This window comes from Giraffa tippelskirchi, chromosome 14, assembly GCF_054371585.1.
Source record: "Giraffa tippelskirchi isolate mGirTip1 chromosome 14, T2T-mGirTip1v1.2.pri, whole genome shotgun sequence".
Lineage (NCBI taxonomy): Eukaryota > Metazoa > Chordata > Mammalia > Artiodactyla > Giraffidae > Giraffa > Giraffa tippelskirchi.
The window spans coordinates 21,569,211-21,594,057 of record NC_137288.1 but is presented as its reverse complement, the minus strand read 5'-3'; positions in this window follow the sequence as shown (position 1 = coordinate 21,594,057).

The window sequence follows — 24,847 nt, the reverse complement described above, 5'->3', positions numbered from 1 at the left end:
TTCATATGCCACACTCTAAATGATTCCTTTTCTCAGTCATTTCCCACATTTGTGTCGAGGGAAGAACAAGAGTGTGTATGTGTGTTTACACTGGCAAGAATATTCATGTAGCCACGTGTCTTCACGAAGAAGACTGGCACACTGGGGACGTGAACTTTGACAACCACTTAGGTCGTTTATCCCAAGGTGACTAGTGTACCTCAGACACAAAAGGGTTTCACGATTGTTTCCACTCTCACTACAAGCATTGTAATGATCCTGATACACTTGAAATGTGCCATTTATGTAAAATTTGCCACATCCATGGTGTCCTGTAACACACTGTGCATTTTGCTGCCTTTTCCTGCTCATGAATAACGCAGAGAAGAAAATACACGTGTGCTGTGAGATCATAGATTTGCTCTGGATTTCTCTCTTCGTTCCAGCAAGAGCAGCTGTTCTGTCAATGGTTGTTTACACATTTTTTTCCATGAAACATTGTGTTTTTTTTTTTAATCTAAGAAATAATTTAGTATTGAGATGATATCTTTTCTGGTGTTTTTTTCTATTGGCTCACACAAAGTAGCTTTCCATTGTGTTTCATTATTGAAAGAGAATGTATAATATACGAAAATACTATAAAGCTTGATGCATTAGCCACATCTGTGTTTTCACCCAACTGTGTAACACTTTTCTTCACACTACAGATTTTTTTTCTAACATTGTTTTTTCAATTTTTCAGCAGTGTTTTCCATGTCTTAGAGCAGTATTTGCTGACAAAGACATGCTTTTTATTTTGCAATTATACTGTCTTTTATGGATGTGTTATTTCAACCATTTTTAATGCATCTGGAAGAACAAATGCTTTCCAGATTTGTGGGTTTGTGTCTTTTATTTTTGAGTGAGAAACCTCAAAAAAGCCTTCTCAGCAGTAACAATTTTGTAAGGTACTCTGTTACCATTTGCTAAATAATTGAAGTGCTTTCATGTTCTTGATATTTAATTTTAAAATGATTGACTGATTGTTAGCTAATAGTTCACAATATACATTTAGAGAGAAGCATATTGCAAATGATAAATGGTTTACTTGATAGAATTTTTCAGTCTAACTTATATCAGACCTAATTACTTCACCATTATTTTTTTATTTTTAATAGAATTTTATTTGATCATATTTTGTTATATATATATATATGTTTGTTATGTATGTATTTTTTCACTCATTTGTTTATTTTGGCCATGCTGCTCAGCATGCGGGATCTTAGTTCCCTGAACAGGGATCGAACCCACACTCCCTCCAGTGGAAGCACAGAGTCTTAACCACTGGACCACCAGGTAAGTCCTACCACTGCTGCCTTTAAACTCATAAAAACAAGGAGCTTGTACTAGAAAATATGGTGATCACATCAAATGTTTTCTGCTGTTCGATTGTGCTTGCGTTATTAATGTTCTCTTCAATTATGATTTCTTTGCAGACATCTTTTAGAACCAATCTCCCATTTTGTGGTTTAATTAAAAAGTAGGAAATATAATCTATAACTTCACAGATTTGAGCCAATGCAAATGGTTACGTATTCATGACAGACTTGGTCTGGGTAAGCCTCTGTTTTCAATTCACATAGTAAACATTCCCAGGTAGCTCAAACAGTAAAGAATCTGTCCACAACGCGGAAGACCCAGGTTCGATCCCACGGTCAGGAAGATTCCCTGGAGAAGAGCATGGCAACCCACTCCAGTATTCTTCCTGGAGAATCCCACAGACAGAGGAGCCTGGTGGGCTACAGTCCATAGGGTCACAAAGAGTTGGACATGACTGAGCAACTTTCACTTTCACCCTGTATAAAGACTTGTGGACACAGACCAGGGTGGGGGGTGGGGTGGAAGGAGAGGTTGGGGAGAATTGAGAGAGTAGCAGTGAAACATGTACATTACCATATGTAAAATTACATAGCCAGTTGAAATTTAATCTTTCATGCAAGGAGCTTAAATCCAGTGTTCTGTGATAACCTAGAGAGGTGGGATGGGGTGGGAGGTGGGAGGGAGGCTCAAGAGGGAAGGGACATGCGTATACCTATGGTTGATTCATGTTTATACATAGCAGAAACCAACATACTATTGTAAAGCAATCATCCTCTAATTAAAAACAAATATACAGATAGATAGATAAGAGATGGTTATTCCGTCAACTTATGAAACAACTCTTTGTCAAGGTCCATCCTACGTCCTTGAGATTCAATCATGAAGAAAGCATATATATTGTATAATGAAACTATGGAGAGGGCAGTGTAATCTTATGGGTCAAAAATATCCACACTGCCCAGAAAATTACAGATATCAGTGAACATTTCAGGTGGATAAATAGAGACATTAAACTAAGTGTTATTCTAGGAGAATGACTGAACTTTGTCGCCGGATGGACAAACTGATAACATGGATGACAGGTGCAGAGGAGATCCAGGCAAGCTCTCCAGGCATTGGCTGGATCACTTTTTGGGCTAAATGGAGAGAATCAGGGAGCATCCTGATGGACTTTTTTGAGAGTTTTATTTCTTACAGGGCATAACCTTGTTCCTCAAAATATGAATATTCAACACCTACACCAGAAATCTTACAGTATACACTTCACAGTTCAGATTCTTGGGCATTCCGAAGATTCAATAAATTCTGTTTGTGGCACCCAAGTTTCTGATTTTTAAAATTAAGCATCGTAGGTGATTCTTGTGCTGATACTTATGTATGCACAAAGTTTGAGAACTGTGAAGACATGGGAAACAGTTGACTGAACTGATTCTCTGAATTCAAACAGAAGTTGGAGAGGGAACTTAAGGAAATATGACTATTTGACCCAAAGGTGTGTCATCATCAAGGAAGGAGAAATTGAGAAGAACCAGACTGCTTTGCTTGCTCCTTGCAAGAAAAGCTATGACCAACCTAGACAGCATATTAAAAAACAGAGACATTACTTTGCCAACAAAGGTCCATCTGGTCAAAGCTATGATTTTTCCAGTAGTTGTGTATGGATGTGAGAGTTGGACTATAAAGAAAGCTGAGCACCGAAGAATTGATGCTTTTGAACTCTGGTGTTGGAGAAGACTCTTGAGAGTCCCTTGGACTGCAAGGAGATCCAACCAGTAAATCCTAAAGGAAATTAGTCCTGAATATTCATTGGAGGGACTGATGCTGAAGCTGAAACTCCAGTACTTTGGCCACCTTATGCGAAGAACTGACTCATTGGGAAAGACCTTGATGCTGGGAAAGATTGAAGGTGTGAGGAGAAGGGGACGACAGAGGATGAGATGGTTGGATGGCATCACCGACTCTATGGACATGAGTTTGAGTAAACTCCGGGAGTTAGTAATGGACAGGGAGGCCTGGTGTGCTGCAGTCCATGGGGTCTCACATAGTTGGACACGACTGAGCAGCTGAACTGTACTGACTGAGACTGCTTTGCTGTCCTCTATGAGGGTAGATTTCAAAAGCTTAAGTAATATATCAGCTTCATGTCACAGCACAAGTCTCTGGAAAAAAAAATCTCTTGAGAGGGTTGTTTCTCTTGCCATTCAACCAAGTGTGCAGTTATTTAACTTCCCTGTGATGAGCAGGGTGCAGTATCTAAAGTTCAGTTCAGTTCAGTCATTCAGTTGTGTCCGACTCTTTGCGACCCCATGAATCGCAGCACACCAGGCCTCCCCGTCCAAAGAGGCCAATATAATTGTTTGTGTAGGAGCTGTCAGAGTTCTGATTTCTGAAAGGATGCACACAAGACAGAGAACAGGTTGTGGAACTCTATTCAAGGGCGAATAGAAAGTGTTGGCACAATATTACCCAGCAATCCCACTGCTGGGCATACACACCGAGGAAACCAGAATTGAAAGAGCCATGTGTACCCCAGTGTTCATCGCAGCACTGTTTATAATAGCCAGGACATGGAAGCAACCTAGATGTCCATCAGCAGACAAATGGATAAGAAAGCTGTGGTACACATACACAATGGAATATTACTCAGCCATTAAAAAGAACACATTTGTATCAGTTCTAATGAGGTGGATGAAACTGGAGCCTATTATACAGAGTGAAGTAAGTCAGAAAGAAAAACACCAATACAGTATAATAATGCATATATATGGAATTTAGAAAGATGGTAAAGATGACCCTATATGCAAGACAGCAAAAGAGACACAGATATAAAGTATAGACTTTTGGACTCTGTGGGAGAAAGCGAGGGTGGGATGCTTTGAGAGAATAGCATTGAAACATGTATATTATCATATGTGAAGCAGATCGCCAGTCCAGGTTTGATGTATGAGACAGGGTGCTCAGGGCTGGTGCACTGAGATGACCCTGAGGGATGGGATGGGGAGGGAGGTGGGAGGAGGTTCAGGATGGGGAACACATGTACATCCATGGCTGATTCATGTCAATGTATGGCAAAACCACTATAATATTGTAAAGTAATTAGCCTCCAATTAAAATAAATTAATTAAAAAAAAAGAAAAGCAATGGAGAATTGCAAACACAAAATTCAGGATGGAGGTTAATTATGGGACAGGGGAACACAGATAGTTATTAAAATTTGGTAATTTTCTAGTTATTAACCTGAGTGGTGGCTTCATTATATTACATTTTATGACATATATATATATATATAAAATCTATAGCTGTCTGTATATGTAATATTGTATTACCACAATAAAGAGATAAAACAAAAAAAAAGAAAAGTGTTGGCACAGATTTGTATGATGTAAGGAAGCTCTTGAGAGACCCTTGGACTGCAAGGAGATAAAACCAGTCAATCCTAAAGGAAATCAACCCTGAACATTCATTGGAAAGATGGATGCGGAAGCTGAAATTACAATATTTTGGCCACCTGATGCGAAGAGCTGACTCATTGGAAAAGACCCTGATGCTAACAGACTGAAGGCAGGAAGAGAAGGGGACGACAGAGGATGAGATGGTTGGATGGCATTACAGACTCAACAGAGATGAGTTTGAGCAAACTCAGGGAGATGGTGAAAGACAGGGAAGCCTGGCGTGCTGCCATCCATGGGGTCGCAAAGAATCAGACACAACTTAGCGACTGAACAACAACAAAGGAAGATGTGTCCTGAAATGAGATGAGGCCAAAATGCTAACAAATTTATTTATTCACTTATTTATCTCATTAGTTTTTCATTTTACGAAGATCAGAATAGGACAGTTGCTTTTAGGCTTTATTGTGAAATGATAAGTGTTGACCTTTTAAACTACTTTGATTATATCTCTAAGTTATTTTCACACAAAAAAGGTGTTAAAAGGACATACATTAAATCTAAATGAGAACTGTTTTTCCCCAAACAGACATAGATTGGAACTTGGCACTGTTACTAGTTCTTAGCTTCGGGAAATTTCTTATTTCTTTGAGCATCATTCTTCTTTTCTTCTTGTCTTAAAAATGGAGAGAAAAAATATCTGACTCTTAAAATCTGTTCTTACCCTACTAAAGACATTTGCAAATAAAATTGGAAATTGCTGAATCTGGTGGGTTATTTTTGAAACATGTAGAAAATGAGAGAAGCATGTAGACAATGCCACTCCAATTTTTAAACTGGGGACATTGTCAGATTTAGAAAAACAAAGATTGGTGTGTTTAGCTTTGATTTCTGGTAGGATTTTTATGTGTTTTATTCAAAGAATGGGATGTTTGCATGTATGAGAGACCTGCGACACGCGAAGTCCCGACAGGAGTTCACTATGAGCAAGTCACATCAGATTAATTGAGTTTCTTTCACTGATAAGGTGCATTGATGAGGAAACTTTGTTGATAGATGTATAAGAATTATTGCAGAACATCTCAGTTTCTTTGTGTGTTTTAACATTTAATAGCTATAGCGATGATTGTTGGATTAGGAATTGATTGAATATCGATATTTTTTCATGTGTTAAAAAGATAGAGTGAGGCATATGAAAAAGTTTAGTATATATAAATTTATATATAACATATTAGCATTTATATATATATATATATAAATGTTAATATTTGAGCAAAAACCCATTCATGTCGGGCGGCGTCCAGTCTAGCAGATAGGAGGAGCTCCAAGGAGCCGTATAGGCAGAGAGGAGTGGGAGCAAGGAAGCTACACTTTGCAAGAAGAGCAGGTTGGTTTTTGCAAAGTCACTTTCCTTCAGGGGACGGCTGAGGTGTCCCAGGCAGGTTACCTAACTAGTGCTACTGACTCCTGACTCACTGGCTTAAGATTCTGTTTCCTGGAGAACCAAACTGTAATTTAAGTTTGTCTTAGTTTGGCTACTTGTGGCTCAGCGTAAGTGTCTCCATTTGGGGCCCGTTGTCTTGGTTTTAACTCTGTCTATGAATTTTCCTTGGAAGCTCAGTGATCACCCCTTACAGCTCGTTACCATGGAGGAGTAGGGTGATGAGTATTGCTGACCTGGCTGGTTTTCCTTTGCTGCTGTGGCCTGGCTTTGCTTACAGTCCATTCATTTTAATGGAAGCACCGACGGGGTGGTTTTTAGGAAGTGGGCCTGGGTGTGGGTAGAACACCGAGGGGGCCAGGCTGCCTTAATCCCTGCAGATGCCAACACAAAGGCTCTTAATCTCCAGGGAGAGCCCTTAAACTTGCATTTATTCCTAGGCAAAGCTGCCTTCGAAATTTTGTTACATGTGGTTTTTTTGAATTTTTTTTGGTTTTGTTTTTATTTTTTCCAGCATCTGATACAAAGCCCAGAGTTTCCTCAGTTTTGCTCTTTCTCTTGGGCCTGACAACCCACTGGCTACTTAGACAAAGCATTTTTTTGGTGAGTGGTTCTCAAGTTTTATTCTGGAAGTTGAAGCTTTTCTCTGCAGGCCCCAGGAACCCGGAGAGGCAGCACCCACAGGCCGGTGTCAGCAGCTGAGGCTGCTCATGTTACTGCCCGTGGGCCCGCCCAAGGCCCACACCTGCCTCTTATCCGGGTTGCTTCGCCCGAGGTCTGCCCTGAGCTCTTCTGGGATGCACCACGCTCGCCGCCGCTCTCTTGGGTGAGTGTTTCTCCTGGTTTTTATTTTTTCCCTCAGCTTGTTTTTTGCTTTCCTGGAGTGTAGATTTTTCATGTCCTGTTTTCAACCTGGTTACGGGTTCCCGCTTCCTTTTATGTTTCCCTTTTGCTCTTTGGTCAGGACCGTGAGAGAGACTGAAGGTAAGCAGATGTGTTGGTTCTTTCCTTTGGTTCACGGTTTGTATGGCAGCTTCCTGAGGGGAAACAGCGAACCAGCACGAGAAAAATCTTACTAGTCGTGCTGACGCAGTTTTGCAAAGTGCTGACGTAGTGTTTTAGATTTTAGAGAAATATTTTCTACTAGAACCTTATGAAATAAGCATCCTCATCTCAAGGTTAGAGGAAACCCCGACTTAAAATAGTTCAGTTGCTTGGCCTCAACTAGAAAGCAGACTACGTGGGAGTTGGCCCAAGTCTCATGACTCCAAAGGCAAAAATTTATAATAAATGGAGTAAAAGCATTACAGTATACTGGATGAACTGAAAATATATTTTTCAAATGCACTAAAAATCTAAGCTGTTATAATTGGAAGATGCATTTGTGTTTACATCCAGAATTTTGTTTGTGTTTTCACATAATTGTGTTAAAAATTCAGAAATAGCAGATGTAAAGCTGCTGAATCACTGACACAATAATTAGTAATTAGTTTGTTGTGCACATACACAAAACTGGTGGACTGGGAGCCCTCAAACTAAACATGAACTGAGTCTCAGAGGTATGTTGTAAAGCAGTTTATGCAGTAAGGAGGCAGCGCTGTGTATTTCTCACAGTGGTTGGTTATATTATTAGCGTTTTCTTGACTATAAGGAATTGGTTAGCTTCTATCAACTTGGGGGAATAACCTGAGGGTTTTTTTTTTTTTTTTTTTCCTGATTTTCAGAGGTATTAACAAGAAGTGACCCAGGTTTTCTCACTTATCTTGCAAAATAAGCTAAATTAATTTTTGCTTGTATGAGTAAAGTTTTTTTGTTTTTTTTTCCCCTGCTCAAGAAGTTTCCAAGTCTGGTCTCTGTTTGTGTTTGATTTTTAACAATTGTAATTATGGTGGTTTCCCATTTAAAAAACTATTTAGGTTTCATTTTCACTGAAAAAAAAATCAATATCAAAAATATTGCTGCTACACACATCTTTATGCATTTGCTGTCAATATTTCCTGAGGACAAATTCACCAAAATGGAAATTTCAATTCAGAAATTAGGAGGTCTAAACACTTGGTTTCCTATTACGTATTGACAAATCACTTTTCACATGTTTTGTTCCAGTTAACCACAGTCTCATAGCAAATCCTTTTTCCTTAAAGGCTTCTTGTCATTATTTACCTTTAGAAACAAGGCTTCATGAGCTGGCTTTCAGTGTTGATCCATCTTAAATACAGAGTGTGGGAGATACCAGTGCGTGGTTTATAATAGTTACTCATTACATCAAGAGAAAATATAGCACTTTTAGTTCTCTATGGCATGGTTTTGAAAATACATGATTTTTTTTTTCCCTAGGTGAATGAAATGGATGCAAAAGGGCTTAAAACTGTTAAGAGCAGTTAAAAAACTTATTAGAAGAGGAGAAAATAAGAGTACATGATACTCGTAAAAAACTAAGAGATACTATTCAGTCCCAAGTGATAGAACTAGGAATCACACAGATTGAAATTTTAGCGATATGAGGCCAGCATGGGGAAGAACTTTGTAACGAATCAGACCAAAGAGAAAATGTGCAGTGAGAACTAACATTTTTGGCCACTGTATTGGAAATTCTCTGGCTTTTCTGGTGAAGGGTTGAATTTGGTATAAGCTGAATATGTTTATAACTGTGTGGCTTTGTAAACAATTCCCAAGGCAGGTTCTTGAACTCTTTAATCAATCGAGTTGGTAAGAGGACAGAGGAGAGATTCAGGTGAGGCTTTATTGGGACTCAGCTGTAGCACGAGGGGCAAGAACAAATAACAAGTGTCCTTGTTATTCCCCTAGCAGGCGGGCTGATTCCCTAAATGGAGTGAGGGTGAGGTGGATTGGTGAGTTTGGCTGGAGGGGGGCTTGGTGGTCTGCCTACCTCCTTGCTGGCACTGGGTGCAGGGATCATGCACGGGACCCTGCTTCTGCTGCTGGCATCTCAGAAGTAGCCACTGGCTGGGTTTTGGTCTTTTTGTATCTTATTGTTCATAATTTGCCCCAACTGTGCATTCCTGCAGTATTTCTAGTCCTTAGAGTTTTTGTATCTTGTTGTTGCTTGTGGAGACATTTGCCCAGGGGCAAGCACTGCTGTAAGGGTCTCATCCTATCTCAGTATCTCTTAACATGTTCAACACAACTCAAGTTCACCCAGATTGGAATCTCATGTCTGTATATAATGTAAATGAGAACTGGGTGAATAGAGGTGATAAATACGGTGTTTAGCAAAATTATATTTCAATTTATCAATTGGATTTGTTTCTGAATCCAAAAAGGAAGGACTTTTCCTTTTTAAATAATACAGTGAAAGGAATCTAAGAGACTAGCATTTACTTTGAATTTTCTATAAATAGAAAAAAGGAAAAATAGTGTTTGGGAAGAGATTAATTCTATTTCTTAGCATTAATTTGTCCTAAAGACATATTTCCATATAATCGGTTAATTGCCTCCAATGTAATTTGATTAAAGGTAAATACACGTTATTTTTTGGAGACATAGAAATAATGGATATTTTATTCAGCCAAAACTCTAAGAAAGTGTTCTAAAATTTATATTGTCTCCCCAAAAAATCATATATTTGCTTTGTTGTAATGTATCAAGTCTGTTTTGTGACCTATGAAAAAGTAGTAGTTATCACTCACCTCATTTATTTTGATGGCAGAATATTTGATTTGCTGTTCACATGGAAAAGTAGGAAACCAGTAAAATGTGCTTGTGGTTTAAAATCCTAGGTAGGAAAGGAGAAAGTGGGATTGATGTTTCTTTAGTAGGCAGGCAGAGGCAAGAGAACTCCGTATTATTAATATCTGTTCTCAAGTTTACTGTACTTGGAAAAACTGACTTTGAAAAAGGACTCTCCAGGGCTTGGAGTGTGTGTGCTAGACAGATGTGGCCAAGAAGGCACCAGTGGGAAGTCATGGTACTCACAGGAAGAGAGCAGATTCCATTCTGGTGGCCTGGAAATCACATAGATCAAAGTGATGGATGTATTTTTATTATGAATCCCTTTAGAGTAAATAAATGCTTCCATTTCCCCATCATCCTTTAGACATATAAACTGAAAAGTCCTAAACAAGTGGAACAGAGCACAGAGCAAGCAACCCACCTAATTACGTCATCATCTCAAACGTGGAGTCTCCAGTAGATGCCTAAGGCAGTGGTGGAACCAGGACCGTATAGACAGGAACAGATTTTTTATGACAATAATGACAGTTTCCTCAGATCTTTCCCCAAGTGTGTGGCTGACTTCACATGACTTGTTGCCAACAGCAGGGTGGTGACTTTTTGTGGTTGTCAATTCTGTCCTTGGTGCAATCATAATTTCATTTTCATTTCCCTAGGAGCTATTTATTTTTTAAGATTTTACCTGCTTGTCAGGTGATTTTTATTTATTGCAAATTGTTGAAAGCCTCCAAATTCTCAATCTTGAGCCAGCTCGAGTAAAATGAGAGCCCTCCTCCCAGGAGAGGAAATAAGGTGGATGGCACAGTCCTTACCCTCCCCCACCCCCAGCTCAGCTCTGGCCTCACAGATGAGTGAGATTCTCTGGGACTTTAAAGGGGATGGAATCATTATACAGTGGAGGTAGCCCCCGGTCAGTTTTCAAATGGGAGCTTGAAAAGAAAAAGGAACAAAACAAGGGCATCTTCTTTGACTCCCAAAGGCTTCATTTTCTAGTTTCATAGCCCAGATGTGTTCTCTGCATTCTTATCAGGATATTTCTTGTAAGTGGAGTGACTATCTGTGTGTGTCTAACGTGAGGACGCTGTCAGGCATTAGGTATTGGTCAAAGAAATAGACTTATGGCCAATAAGGCTCTTTATGTCAGAAACTAATAGCATCAGGGCAATATTGTGCAAGGTTGAGATGCACATAGGCAATTGATTCTGTGATCTTCTGTATTTTCAAAGCATCTTGGAATGACCCTGGGACTCTGTTTTGACTGAGTAGAATTTCCTTGCTCCACCTGTTTCTCCTCTTCATAAAATCCTTCTGTAGCTTTCTCATACCAAATGACATTCAAATGTTTGATTTAGACCAGTGATTCTCAGGAGTTAGCCTGCATTGGAGTTACTTGGAGGGCTTTTTAAATAGTTGATCCTTAAGTGTGGGTTTGAACTCCCTGGACCCATTTGTTTCCATAGTAAAAGCTACATGGTAATACAAGATCCCTGGTTGGGTGACTCCTGGATGTGGGCCTGCAGATGTTGAGGACCAGAGGATACAGAGGAATTCGGTGATGGAGAGATTTCTTGAGTGTTAAGTGAGTTAACACATAAAGAATTGTGATTGGTATGTGGCAATTATGTCAGCAATTCATAAGTGTGTGATCCCAGTATCACCAGTATGCACTGTTCACAAGAGCAGTGACTTACATCGAAATAATACTTGATTATTATTGGTGATTCCAGAGGCTTGAGGATGGTCTCAATAGCTTAAATTGAACCATGAGAACATTTTCCCTTGAAAGATTATCTCAGCAAGAATGATATCCACATGGTAATGCTTTTCTTATTGAATATGGAGTCTTTGCATTTTAAAAAAGAGCCTTTATTTTTAGAACAGTCTTGTGTTCACAGAAAAAAACGGATCAGAATTCTCATTTGCCCCTCCTTCACTGGGGCATAGTTTCCCCTTTTATTTATATTTTTCACTGTGGTATATTATAATTGAACCAGTATTAATACATTATTACCTAAAGTCTGTAGTTTACACTGGGTTCACTCTTCGCATAGTTCTATGGGTTTTGACAGATTCATGGCACATATCCAGTGTTACAGTTCTGTATAGAATAGTTTCACCTCCTAAAAATGACCCCTGTTCCACCTCATCACCTCCCAGGAGACCAGGGCAGCTGCTACTCTTTCTACTGCCCCTCTAAGTTTGCCTTTTCCAGAATGTCATAGTTAGAATCATACAGTACGTAGGCTGTACAGACTAGCTACTTCCACCTGACAGTGTACACCGGAGGTTCCTCCATCTTTTCATGGTTGATATAACTTGGTTCTTTTTATCACTGAATAACATTCTATTATCTGGTTGTACTATAGCTCTATTGACTCACCTATTGAAGGACATCTTGGTTGATATTAGTTTTTGACAGTTCTGTCAGCATTCATGTCCAGGTTTTTGTGTGAACAAAAGTTAATTCACTTGGGTAAACGCCTGGGAGCATGAGTGCTGGATCGGATGATCAGCCTCCGTTCAGTTTTGTGGGAACCTGGGGAGCTGTCTTCCCACATGGCTGCACCGTTTCATTCACCGTCGGTGGGAGAGTGCTCCTGTGGCTCCACCTCTAGGATGCAGTGCCGTCTGTGTTTTGGTTTTTAGCGGTAATAGCAGATCCTTGTGTATATGTTAAAAGAAACTCCTTCCCATAAAACTCCCTCTTGATCCTTGATTGGTCGTGGGCTTGTCTGGTGGGAGATTGATGTTGGCAGACGGTTGGTTCATCCAGGGCTGACCCTTTCCTTTGTTTCCAGCCTGAAGCTAAACTTGAGACAAACTTGCCAATCAAACTGCATAAAGTGAGCTGTGTAGCATCACTGATGTGGGCTGCACGGAGAACTCCCTAACTCATCTTCGGAATAGGGGGCCGCAGGCATGGAGCTGATCTTTGACCTCATCTCCTTAGACGGTGCAGGGTTTCATAACATCAGTCCTCATTACACAGCACAGGAGGAGGGTGAGGGCTGAGTACCTGGAGCCAGGGGTAACGGACCTGATGTTCTACTAGTTAATCCGGTGACCTTCAAGCACATCGCGTGACCGGCCTATCCACAGAGATGTGTACTATGGAATTTGCAAGATCCTCTTAAGCCCCGAAATTCTGGTTCTAAAATCAGCCTCGGCACAAGTGGATCAGCGCAGAACAAAGAGGCCCTCAGCCCTCACTCAGAGGCAGACATGAGTTCATCGAGCAGAAAACTCTCTTGAGTGAGTTCTCCGTCTTTGAAGCAGCTGAGACTCATGTCAGGGCGGCCTAAGGTAAATTTCTTCGGGGAGATGCTGGAAAATTCTCAAAGGGGATCCTGCGTGTTGTCGACCTGAGTGCGGGCATCACAGGGAGTCGGCGTCCCCGGCCTAGTTGGGGTTTGGTTGCTGGTTTGCAGCAGCCCCGGCAGAAGGGATTTGGGAAACGCAGTGAAACACGCCCGTTTTGAGCGCTCTGATGTACAGTGACGCTCTGTCATGCTGAGAGCTTTTTTATTTTTCACTTACAGGCAAGGTTAGAGGGATTGTGTGACAAGCAAATTAAAAACTGAGTGGGTGAAGAGGGACACGGCAGAGAGCCGGGGAGTGACAGACAAAAGCCATTGTCTCAGCGCGTGGTTCTGCAGCGCGGCGCCGGGACTCACAGCGCTTTTTAGGGGCAATGAAATCGCCTCTCTCCCTTTGAGACTGAACGGCAGGCGAGATATTGCTGGGAACAAAAGGGACGTTTAACTTTAAGATAAAGAAAGACATCGCTCACACTTTTCTGTCCTGCTTGTATCTTTGTCTGTAGTTAACATTTCGCACGGAGCTAATTGGTCTTTCGGAAAAGTCACTGGGGTGCAGGAAGCCAAAGAGCTGTAGAGAGCCCGGATGATCGCTGCCAACCCCCGGGTCAGGGAGGCGTCCTGAACCATCGCAGCTGGTTTTAATAACCGGCCTTTGTAGCTTCAGAGGAGCAGGTCCCGCTCATCCGTTGGGCTGTCCTCATCCTTCTGAAGCGGCCCCCTGAGCATCTCTGCGTCTCCTCAGGGCGTTGTTATCCCCCCTACCTGCGCCGAGACCACCCGGGTGAGGCCTCTTCACAGGAGGGGGAGCCGCGATGCGATCCACGCGCCCTGCTGGCGTCTCAGCACAGGGGCCTTGCGATGCTGCTCCAGGCCCCGAGACACCCGCCCCGCGTGAGGAAACGCTCGGACACGACAGACAAGAAGGTCCCGGAGGGCCGCCCAGGCCGGGAGCGCGCTCACACAGGCGCCCCGGCGCTGAGCGGGGGCTTGACCAGCTGCAGCAGATGACCTCTGCGGCCCCCCGGTGGGGGTGCAGCCGTCCCAGCCGAAGAAGAGCTCAGAGCAAGGCTGGGGTGGGGGGAACCGAGAAGTGGCTCCGGTCACATCTGTTCGCTCCCGGGAGCCCAGCCCCACCGTCCTTCCTGGTGACAGAGTCGGGTTTCTGCCGCCCCGTGCGCTCCTCTGGGAAGGACAGAGCAGACACGTCGGCAGGAAGGACACTGGCCTTGAGAGTGTCTGAACCGAGGTGGTGATGGCTCCCGCCGTGCTTGGGATAGGGCGTCCCAGGGAGCCTTGTTCCGGACGGAGGGCCACTTGGACCTGGGGAAGGCGGGGAGGCAGTGTCCTCACTGGGGTCAGGGGAGGGGCAGGAGGGGTGACCCAGGCCTTCCGTGGTTCATGTAGAAAATGCAGAGAGGCCGGCTCTGGTCTACCCTCCCCTGGTTCATAACATGCAAGACTGAGTTTCTCAGTGAGATTCTGACCTTCTCCCTGTTCTACCAGGGAGCCTGGGGCAGAGGGACGGAGGGAGCCGTGTCTCCTCTCTTACCCTGGTGGTGGGCGTGTCCTCTGCACGGATCTCTTGTTTTTTACTTTTTCTGATTCCACAGACAGAAATGTGTCAATTGTTGTCAAACCCACGTCCAAGGTGTTTCTTATATTAGACACTTTTCTTTTTAGTCAAGTTTTTATTTAGAAGTTTGTGAAAGTGTTCACCTTTTCTGTAGCAAGATATTTAGATATTTTCTGTACATTGTCGGTCATCCTTGGCTGATGAAAGCCTCTGGTAGAACATGAGTGTTTTTAATTCACCCTCAAAAGATACGGTTCAGTTTCCAAAATCCTCTCTCCCTTCTCCTTCAAGCTCCCACTTCCTTAGCCATGTGAAGGAAAGTATTATTTTTACTAAAACAATAGCTAACAGGAAGGCCTGAAGGACTAGATATACTTTAATGTGTTTTCCTGCTCATCTTACAAGTTACCTGATTAGCTCAAAGGATTGCATCTCTAGACATCTAAACTAAATGTCTATCCTGGATCCTCTTTCTGGCTGTGACCTCCTTGGGGTGCCTGCGTGGTTAACATTTGCATTCCCTTCTGTGGGCTGGTGCAGTAATCCAGAGTTGATGAGGAAGGAAGGGTGGAATAGCGAGGTCAGCCTCACCGCAAAGCACCTGTGTCACTGTCACGAGGCAGGGTGCCCTTTCTGGGCCGTGGGCCTTCCTGTCCATCACCTCTAGGCCATCTTGTGGGGTGTGATAATTTTGATCTAACACAAGTGTATTGTTACCTGGGGGGGGATTAAAAAATTAAGTAATTTGGGAGATTTTGTAACCAGGAAAATCTTGGTAGCTGTTGGGATTTCACCTTCTAGAGTGACTTTTTATGAGAGTACCAAGGATGGTGATCAGACTGATCCAAGTTGTGGAATATATTCACTTGCCTTCATTGAAAATACAGCTAGTTTTTCTAATGACAATAAAATGTGAACATTCTTCAGAATAGAGATTCCATGACATGGAAATAGGTTTCCATGTCATGCTGTTGAGTGTATTGTGATATTTGCTTGCATGAATTCCAAGGTGGTTATCTCTTATTAGATGTAAGACTACCATAGGTATCTACCTATCTTGGGCCTGGAGTCAGAAAGACTTAATTTTTTTCTGACTGTTACTAGTGTGAATTTGGGAAAGTTTTTTTAACCTCTCTTCTTTAGTTTGCTGATCCATAATTTTGAGGTAATACTATCTTCAGAGTTGTTATGAGCAATAAATAAGCTAATATATACATTTGCAGTAGTTTGTGCAACATAAGATTAATGTTAAAAATGTTTGCTGTTTTTTATTAAATATTTGCTCTCAATTCCATAAGAAAATAGTTCAAAATTTATTAATATATTGTATTATATTTTTTAATAAGAAAGACCTTTTATATTATATCTTTTAATAATATGTATCTTTTAATAAGAAAGTCTCTACTCAGTTTAATCATATTCAATAAGGGGTATTTAGAACTCTGGGGAGAGGGGAGCAATCACTGAAACTCATAAAACAACTAATCTTAGATGTTGAAGAGCTGTTAGCACTGGAATACACTGTGCTCAACTACATTATTTAAAACTTAAAGAATCTACAAATGCAGAAAGTAAATAGGGTCAGGAATATAATGTGTGGGGAGTGGGACTCAGCAAGGTAAGATCAAAAGCACTGAGGAGGGTGGACGAGAGGGTTGAAGATTATGGGACAGAGTCAAGTCACAAACACTGAGCACATTGGAGGTGTTTTGCATTATGCTGATCTCCAAGGCAAATGCAGAGCTAGAAGCTGTAATTTTTCTGAAGATACTCTTCTCAGCTAGATTTTATGTAAGGCAAATAAAATCACAAAACACACTGATGCCCATTTGGGGGACTGTTTTTCATTCCCTATTGCTAATAAAATAAATGTAAATATAAAATGTAAACTCCTCGAAGGTCATGAATAATTAATTCCTTAATTGTTGAATGCAATTGTTAAACATTTTCAGTTTCTTCCTTAGTTAAGCCGTCTGCTGCAATTGACCTGGTTCACTGCTCCATCCATCTTCAAATTGTACACCCTGGGTTTCTATACGTCATTTCTTGTTGATTCTTTTCTTGGCTCTTAGAATGTTCTCTTTCTGACTCACCCTTTGAGTTAGCACTGGAATAGATTTTGACTGAATGCACTGTAATGTTGCTCATTAGATGCAATGGAGACTGGGCTTTTCCTACATGAACTTGCTGCCTCCCTGATGTCATCAGAGAATTCTTCCATCTGTCTTCACAAGGGAGACTGGTCTGTCATTTTCTTGGAGTGTCCTTATCTGGCTTTGGTATCAGGGTAAAGGTGGCACTTGTGGTAAAGAACCGATGCAGGAGACACGAGAGACACGGGTTCTATCCCTGGGTTGGGAAAATCCCCTGGAAAAGAAAATGGCAACACACTCCAGAATTCTTGCCTGGAGAATTCCATGAACAGAGGAGCCTGGTTGGACTACAGTCCATGGGGTAGCAAAGAGTCAGACGCGACTGAGTGACTAAGCAGCATCCAGGGTAATATTGGCCACATAAAATGAGTTTGGGTATGATACTCCTCTACAAGCTGTGGGAGAGTTTGAGAAGGATTGGCACTGATTGTCTTTTAAATGTTTGGTAAAAGTGAAAGTAGCTCAGTCGTGTCCAACTCTTTGTGACCCCATGGAATTCTTCAGGCCAGAATACTGGAGTGGGTAGCTTTCCCTTCTCTAGGGGATCTTCCCAACCCAGGAATCAAACCCAGGTCTCCTGCAATGCAGGCGGTTTCTTTACCAGCTGAGCCACAAGTTCAGTTCAGTTCAGTTACTCAGTCATGTCCAACTTTTTGTGACCCCATGGACTGCAGCATGCCAGGCCTCCCTGTCCATCATCAACTCTTGGAGTTTAGCCAAACTCATGTTCATCGAGTCTGTGATGCCATCCAACCGTCTCATCCTCTGTCATCCCCTTCTCCTCCCGCCTTCAATCTTTCCCAGCATCAGGGTCTTTTCCAATGAATCAGCTCTTCACGTCAAGTGGCCAAAATATTGGACTTTCAGCTTCAGCATCAGTCCTTCCAGTGAGCACCCAGGACTGACCTCCTTTAGGATGAGCCACAAGGGAAGCCATTAAATGTTTGGTAGGTTTCACTAATGAAGCCTTCTGGTCCTGGGCTTTTCTTTACTGGCAGGTTTTTGATGACTAATTCAACCTTGTTATTGGACTCTGCAGATTTTCTATTCATAAATTAGTTTTGGTAATCTATGTGTTACTATGAATTTTTATATGAATTTTTTGAATTTTATGTTTCTTTTGGTATGTTATCATGCAGGAAATAACTGGATGGGAAGTTATGTGTATACTGTTTCTCCTTCTATGATACTCCATTGTGTATAATCACTGCATTTAAACTACTTCACTAGAACCTGATTCATCTTTAACTGGCCACTACAACATATAACCTTAGAGGATTTCCTATACATCCATCTGGATGTGTACAGAATTCTCACTGCTGTAAATAGCAGGTTGAACAAAAGATTCACTTGGGATTTTTCTGATAAATCTAGAAATAGAATGACTTTTTCTTTGTAAAACTAAGTAAATCTAGAGAGTTTTCCAGAATGTTCCTACTGCTCACAATAATACACACCTACGCGTTGTATCTTGCAGTTTTCTAATTTTTATTAGGCTTATAGACAGTTTACAATACTCAGGAAAACTGTCATTTAAATTGTATGAGAAGATATGCTTTGAAGCTGAAATTTTTACTTCTCATTTATCCATTTTGTGCCAAAACAAAAACAGAAAATCATAACAATGCACCCAGGAATAAAAGTAGTGGGACAAAGATACCATGGATTCTAAAGAAGTATGTTGGGAATGAACATGGTTGACACCTAGACTTAAAATCTTTATGCAGAATGTAATTGCTGAGGCTGTGTGGACTTGAAGTCTAAAGTATTTCTAGACCAGCCAAAGCATAGTAGAAAAAAATCTGGAATAAAAATTCCAGTAGACTTCTGTGGTACTGAGTAAAAGCATGTTCTTTTTGGATTCACTGAGTATTATGGATACTGAAGTTCTCAACATTTAATAAAAAGCTAGAATTTAGAACATGTTTTAATATGAGAACATTGAAGAATAGAAATCTGGTTTTTCTCAGAATTTCTTCAAACTGACATGAACAAAAAACGTGGTATTTCAAGAAAAAAATGGGAGAAAGAAAACAAGATTAACATGACATCCAGTAAAGGCAAAAGCTGAAAACAATAAGCCCAAAGTTTCAGCTATCAAAACAATTATGGTTTTAAAAATGTCTCATTAGAACAAAAAGATACTTAGATTTTATAAGTGAAAACGATAGAATTATTCCAAGTCATGCTATTAAAACACCTCTGCAGTGTGAAGGTGCACTCTGTGTGACCCCAGGGCCTGCAGCCCGCCAGGCTCCTCTGTCCCTGGGATTCTCCAGGCGAGGATACTGGACTGGGTTACCACGCCCTCCTCCAGGGGATCTTCCTGACCCAGGGATTGAACCCATATCTTTTGTGTTTCCCGCATTGCCAGGCAGATTCTTTACCACTGGTGCCACTTGGGTAAACAACACCTCCCTGTGAAGCCCAACTTCCCAGAGAGCCCTGAACAAAGGTCAGAAGAAGCTGGAGGGAAGGGCGGGGAGGAGGACTTCGGAGTTACAGAGTCACAGTGGAGAAAGGCGTCTGCAGGTCCCCCCACCCCAGCCCGCTTCCCATAAGGGGGTCTCTCTCAGGAGACACATCCGAGGGGTCTTGGCCCACGGCCACCCCTGCATGGAGGTGCCCGGGCACAGAACACAGGGCTGCCTGGAGGGTGGACGGCTGAGCCCTTGACTGAGACTTCCTCCAGGGTTGGCTGTGTGTGTGTGTGTGTGCACCAAGTCTGATGGGGGGAAGGGGGGTGGAGGGATGGGCGAGGGGATTAGGGGGAGGTGGGGGGGGCAAGTGAAGCCTTTGTCATTGCAAAGGGCTGGGCCTAAAGGATTGATCACTCGCAGGGTTTGGGTCTGAAGCCAGGCTCCTAAATGAAACTGTTGTGACATTTTAAAAAAAGTCTTAAGAGCAAAAAATAAAAATTATTCTGTCAGCTGGGAAGAAACTTTCATACCTTGAAAACAATTTGGTGTCAGAATATCACAGTGGACATGACATTTTAATTTTAAATTTTAGGATAATTCCAGTTTCAGAAATAGGAAAAGGATGATTATCATTATAAATATGATCGTGTACTGTCATAGCTAGCAAGTGAATTGTTAACCTTTCCTCTGCGCTACGTGGACAAAGGATTGGATAGTTCCTTCTTTCTTGATAACTTTCTGTAAATTCTGAAAGGGAAAAAAGGATGTTAGGATAAGGTATAAGTTTAAACCCGTAAGAATGTCCTCATGTTTTTTTCTGAATCAACTGAAAATTTCTTCGCATTTAGACTATGCTGCTGCTAAGTCACTTCAGTCGTGTCCGACTCTGTGCGACCCCATAGACGGCAGCCCACCAGGCTCCGCCATCCCTGGGATTCTCCAGGCAAGAACACTGGAGTGGGTTGCCATTTCTTTCTCCAATGCATGAAAGTGAAAAGTGAAAGTGAAGTCGCTCAGTCATGCCCGACTATGGAGAGTGGTTATTTGGAGACAGATTGCATTGATACACAGATAAATTGTCACTGACTCAATACACAACTTAAAAACTAGCTCATTTGACTATGAGTTTCCAATCTTCCAAGATATTTAGGCAATTAATTTGTGGGAATGTTGACTCCACTTCTAGTACAGTCCTGCATTTGGAGAGTTCCAGAAAAAGTTGCACAAATGAGCCACGGTATTACTGACCGCCTGCTGTAATTTTGAGCCAGACTGAGTAACATAAATGTGTTATTATCTCTTGTGATTTTCTTTCCAGATTGCTTAATGTCTGCCTATATGCCCTCACAAAGAATAGACTTGCAGCATGACATGATGGCTTGTGATAGCTTTTTTGAGGTATTTGGACAGTTACTGTCGCCATGTAAACAGCCTGATAAGTTGACTGCCTGCAGCGCTTACAGAGTCTGGATAGATGTCAGTTTTCTGAGGTTTTCCTAAAATTAAACTAGGAGACAGGGAAGTAGTGCTGTAACAATGAAAAGGGCTGGGAAAGGGAAATCAACAAAGGTATTTTTTTGAATGTTTGCACCATTACCTGAAAATTAAAAAATTAGTTGTATGTAATGATAATGATTTATTCCTACCCTCCCTGGCACTCCCCCACCACACCCTTAGATCTGATTCTTTGAGAGGGGCTTACAGGTTATTACATCAAAGAAGCAGAAAATTGTTTTAAAATCTCACAGTTCAGCTCAGCTCAGTTCAGTCGCTCAGTCGTGTCCGACTCCTTGTGACCCCATGAATCGCAGCATGCCAGGCCTCCCTGTCCATCACCAACTCCCGGAGTTTACCCAAACCCATGCCCATCGAGTCGGTGATGCCATCCAACCATCTCATCCTCTGTCGTCCCCTTCTCCTCCTGCCCCCAGTCCTTCCCAGCATTAAGGTCTTTTCCAATGAGTCAGCTCTTCGCATGAGGTGGCCAAAGTATTGGAGTTTCAGCTTCAACATCAGTCCTTCCAATGAACACCCAGGACTAATCTCCTTTAGCATGGACTGGTTGGATCTCCTAAAATCTCACAGAACCTGCACAAAAATGATATAAAGTCTAAAGAAAGGCAACCATTTATCTTGTGAGGTTGTTAACACCCTCTTCTGCAAAGAGAGTGTGGTTTACTTTTTTCTTTCATTAATTTGTTTTTGGTTTTTTTTGCTGAGACAGTTAAAACTGCTCACAGTGAGTTGTCCTCCCTCTGAGCCCAACACCTGATTTCATGTCCTGCCCCGCTCAGGGTGTCTCCCAGGATGCCCTGGAGGAGTTGCTGGGCTCAGCTAAAACAACACACAGTTACACACACACATCTGCCAGGGTTGTTTATCTGTCCTATGGCTTCTTAAATGAAGGCAGAATACCCATCAGCTGGTCTAGTAAAATTAGTTTCCTAACCATCAATGCTTAGGATAACTTGATAACGAATTCATCTTTTTCTGAGTATCAAAGTTTTAAAAAGTGCTTTTAACTAATACTGTATCAGTATAAAGATGGTTGATATAATGTTAACCTAATATTTACCACACTGGTCTTATAAGTATTTTATGGGTTTCGTTGGAAATGACAACTTGAAAGTGAATTATACTAAGTATGCCCATTTCTTAAAAAAAATGTGTCTGCACCTATGTCTTTAATAATGAGCTATGTTAATCTACTTGGCCTTTTCTGTAGGTAAATAGTAATCTAATAATCACTATCTTTTCCATTGCTAATACTTTTTATTTTCCTATTGATTTTGCTGTACTTGTTACTGCCAAGAACCAACTGAAGTCTAAGACAGCCTCCAGACAGAGAAATGATTCCTTTTCCTTCAACACTTTTGCTTTGGTCTAACCCGAAATCAGGTTCAGAATTTCTACATTCAACTTATGATTCTACGTACACTACGAAGTCAAATATGTATGAGACCAGAAAGAAATCCTCTCTTGGCTAGTTTTCTTTCTTAAATCCTATCAATTTAAAGAGATAAAGGACTGATTCCTGGACTTTGATGCTCTCCTCTCCTAGACTGTTAGCTCCAGGAGAGCAATATCCAGCTGGACCAGGCGTTTGTTAAAGACTTATCTGTATGCATATGAGAAAGCTGTGAGGAAGAAAGTGGGTTTGAACAGAGAGGCAATAGGAGATTGTGGAACAATATTTAGAATCTGCTTTGGAGCATAATTCAGAATGACATCTCCGCCACTTAGCAGTGGAGAGGAGAGGTGAAGATGGGATGTTGAGGCCTGAGATTTGAGACTGCAAGGGGGAGGCAAGCAGTTTACATGCAGAGGGAAAAGCAAATGTTTTGATAAATAAATGTTTCATGGGCCAGGCAGAGACCATGGGACGCAGTGGACTCAGATCCTCGGGCCCTGCTGGGCTTCCCCGTCACACCAGCCCACACGAATGGCCGATGCTGTAGTGATGGCTCTGTTCCAGGAGCTGGCACTTTTGTTCTTTTAGGCAGTTAGTGAGGAAGTCAGAAATGCTTCCTGGAGTTTTTTGGGGGCCTTAGTTGTTTTCAGCTTGAAATAAGCCACACACCAAGAGAGACGTTTTGGGGTGGCAAATGTCCCTCTGCATAATCAATTTACAATCAAATTTACTTAAAAAAAAAAAGAGTTGTCAAGTTCTAAAAGTTAAAACCAAAAAAAAAAAAGAAAAGAAAACAAAAAAAAACCCTTCAACCCTGAGGGCTGACTTTGGCCTGTTACTGACGCTGTGACCTGTGCTGGTTCCAAACTGCTGGCTTGGGGTTGCCTGCTTCCCTCTCCACTGTGACCTCTGCCTGGACTGTCCTTCCTGGGGCGTCCCTGTCTCCATGTCTCCCTGCGCCACACACACCCTGCACAGCTTGGCCCCTTGCCCAGGCTTGTCCGCAGGCAAATACCTCATCAGAATGCAGTTTATGGAAGGAGAAATTCAAAACCACTGGGGGTTTGGGGGAGAATGGATACATGTATATGTATGGCTGAGTCCCTTTGGTGTTCACCTGAGACTATCATAACATTGTTCATCGACTATATCCCAATTCAAAATAAGTTCAAAAAAGAAAAAAAAAAAAAAACACTGGGTGAGGACTGATATATATGTTTGATGTTTTAACATTAAATGTTTTTCAGAAATTCTTTGAAGAGGTTATGATGGCTGAATTACTGTAATTATACATGATTGGCTGTCAGAAAGCAGAGCATGGAGGGGGTTATTTTATAATAACATTCTTAAACTATCTGTTACACTTAACAGATGATAGAACACTTATTTCTGAGGCCTTCTGAAAGCATTCCTTTCCCTATGAATATCTTGTAAGGCTGAACACAAGTAATCTTGAATTTCAAAAAAAACATATGCACTCAAGACAGACATATTTTCATTTTCTGCTTTCCCATTATTAGTTTGTGACAACTACGATACAAAATTAAATGGAATTCTTTAAATGATATCATCAGGAAAAAAATTGAAATTGTTGAACAAAAAGATGACTGCTTTAATAGATGAAGATAATTTTAAGCAAGGGAAGATAATAAAAAGGGTCATGTTTTATACTTAAGCAGCATAAAACTTCTTCCCTGAAGGTTGGCTTTGCCTCTTGATTTTTTTTTTTTTTTACTTGATATGTTTCCCCCCCTGTATTGAATAATACACTTTATACACTTTAACATGAGCATGGCAACTTTAATGGGAGAAAGGGTTAACTTAATTACAAATGCACAGATACTGGGAATCATACTTATTCAGCTTGTATGCAGAAACCAAAAATTCACGTGTTTGTGAGTGGCAAACATGTTTTGATAATAAAACAGAGTGAAGAATTTACCTCAGAAAAACTATTTCCTCATGTGTGCAATGCGGGTGATAAGTGTTTTCACCTTTATGTGTATTGAAATCCAAATACATAGAGAAAATACTGATCATCCTATACTTAAGCTATTATTTTTTAAAATAAAACTTTGGCACTACTTTCTATTGAGGTACAGTGCTGGTTCATACTTTAGAAAGTTGAGATATGGAAATCTGGACTTCCTCCCTGGGGATGAATCATTTTGCACCCTAGCCAAAAGCTAGAAGTCCAGAGCAACACCTCTTAATTAAATCCCCGAACCAGCTGAGGCCGTGGTCCATCACTACTGGAAACCAATGCAGCACATCCTGAGATGCTGAGTGGTCCATCGTCGGTGTGAAAGCAGTGAGACAAAGAAGGGACGTGGAGGGGCAGAACTCTGACATACTGGTTGTTCTTTTTCTGTTTCAGTTTTGAATTGACCACTCCATTTATTTTTTAACAGTCTTTAAATCTAAAACCGTTTTAAAAATACAGGAACATTGAATAGATAGTATTGAGTTCCCATATACCCCACACACAGTATTCCCTACTAACATGATTAGTATGATATTGATACTTTTATTGCAATGGATGGATTGGTAGTAACCTCCATACTTCATTCAGATTCTTTACATTTATCTCATGTCTTGTCTTTTCTATG